Source organism: Brassica oleracea, chromosome C4 (genome assembly GCF_000695525.1).
Source record: "Brassica oleracea var. oleracea cultivar TO1000 chromosome C4, BOL, whole genome shotgun sequence".
In the NCBI taxonomy this organism is placed as follows: Eukaryota; Viridiplantae; Streptophyta; class Magnoliopsida; order Brassicales; family Brassicaceae; genus Brassica; species Brassica oleracea.
In genome coordinates this window covers 49223573-49225756 of record NC_027751.1, presented here as the reverse complement: position 1 = coordinate 49225756, position 2184 = coordinate 49223573, and the positions used below count along the sequence as shown (strand labels likewise).

Below are 2184 nucleotides of genomic sequence, written 5' to 3'. Positions count from 1 at the left end.
TATTGGTTAATATTAGATTACTGTTATCACCTTACACTATTATGTTAGTCTAAATCGTATTGGTTACTATCAAATTAGTATTTTATAGTACATCTATAATATATTGTTATTTCAATCTAAATCATATTGGTTAATATTATATTAGTGTTTTCATGATGTGATTTTTTTTGTCAAAGTTTTTATGATGTGATTATATCTCTAATATACCGATAAAAAATATTAATACAAAACACAGTTTAAATTTATTTTTTTTACACAGTATGTTTTGGACAAACTTGAAATTATATAAAACAACAAAATAGAAAACTAGACAAACTCTAAACTATATTAACTACTATAATGAATATATGTTATGTGTTAAAACAAAAATAAAATCCGCGCGGTCGCGCGGGTCATGATCTAGTACACTTTATAATTCAGTTGCTTAATTGTAATAGCCAACCATAAAGTTAAACCGTTTTCGTTTATTGGAAAAGATTCATCGTATTTTTTTTAATATGATTCTGTAATCAACTTTTCTAGTATTATATAAACTTTATAAAATATTTATTTTTTTTTTGCTAACAATAAAATATTTGTTTTACCAATATTTTTAACTTGATTCAAGTTTAGCGCGTCTCATTTCAGTTAGCTATAGTTTCCGATCTATAAATTATTACATTTTTTACTTCATTCAGGTTAGCAGATAATATTTATTTATGTTTCATTGATATGAGACTATATGCTAATGAATAAGGGTGAGCATTTTACCTGATACCCGAATCCGTATCCGAACCCGACCCGAAAAACCCGAACCGAAATCCGAATCGAAATAGCAAAATGCCCGAATGGGTATTGATTTAGGATAAATTGGATATCCGAACCCGAATGGGTAATATCCGAACCCGGATGGATATCCGAAGATAACCGAACATATATATACTCACCCTTATATAGCTATATTTCTTGTTTACATCTCTCATTTTATTTAAAATATTTATGTTGATGTTACACATACTTTAAGATCATATAATATACATATAATTACGGAAAAAATGATTTGTCACTCATGTCAAGTTTTTTTTTCATGTATTAACAAAAGTTACATTCAAAATTCCAAAACAATAGCCAAATTAATGTTTATTTATTTTTGAAATGTTATCTTCAAATCTATCAATCATTCAATCTATTAAAAAGGTAAAAAATCAGTTAAATGAAATCAATATTTTTAAATAGAAATAAACCTAAAATGAAAAATTTAATTTTTTTTGCATTCAAAATCTCAATATGTGAACCCGACCCAAAATAACCGAACCCGAACTAAAAATATCTGAACCCGACCCGAAGTATAGAAATATCCGAACGGGTTCTAAAAATAAGTGTTTCTCTTATGTTGTGGGATTTCGTTCATACAATCGGAAAAGTGTTAATTATAGGGTAAGAAACAAATTTTTGACTTCATAATGAACGTAAGACACTTAATAAGGGTTATATAGGTGTTATTCAAACCGCAAAACGTTGTTTTCGGTTTAAAAACCCTATTTCCTCGGAATTTCCTCAGAATATTCGGAGGGATTTCCGAGGAAACCCTTTTCTTCCTCGGAATTCCGTCGGAATATTCCGAGGAAATTCCTAGGAATTAGTGTTTGGGGTTTCATAACGTCATTTTTTTTAAACGGATCGATCGATGGATGTATGTACAAAAACGCATCGATCGATCGAGTATATCAGGTGTTCCTCGGAATATTCCGAGGCTTTTCCGACGAAACATGTTTTGGGGTAACAATGTGATCGATCGATTAGATTATCCCATCGATCGATGTGGATATCCCATAGATCGAATGGACAAAATCTCGAACGTTTTTTTATGAACGGATTGATCAATGGATATATGTCCAAAAATGCATCGATCGATCACTAAGATGGACCAAAGCGTAACAATATGATCGATCGATTAGATTATCCCATCGATCGATCGAGTATCTCAAGCGTTCCTCGGAATATCCTCGGAAAATCTCGTACGTTTTTTTATAAACGGATCGATCGATGAATATATGTCCAAAAACGCATCGATCGATCACTAAGATGGACCAAAGCGTAACAATGTGATCGATCGATGAGATTATCCCATCGATCGATTGAGGATATCAAGTGTTCCTCGGAATTTCCTCGGAAACTAGTGTTTGGGGTTTCAAAATCTCGAAT

General features: G+C 31.2%; 1 pseudogene; it reads left to right on the top strand.

Annotated features, from left to right (window-relative positions):
* The window catches only part of LOC106339135, a 6812-nt pseudogene that overhangs the window by 1363 nt on the left and 3265 nt on the right, over positions 1 to 2184 (top strand).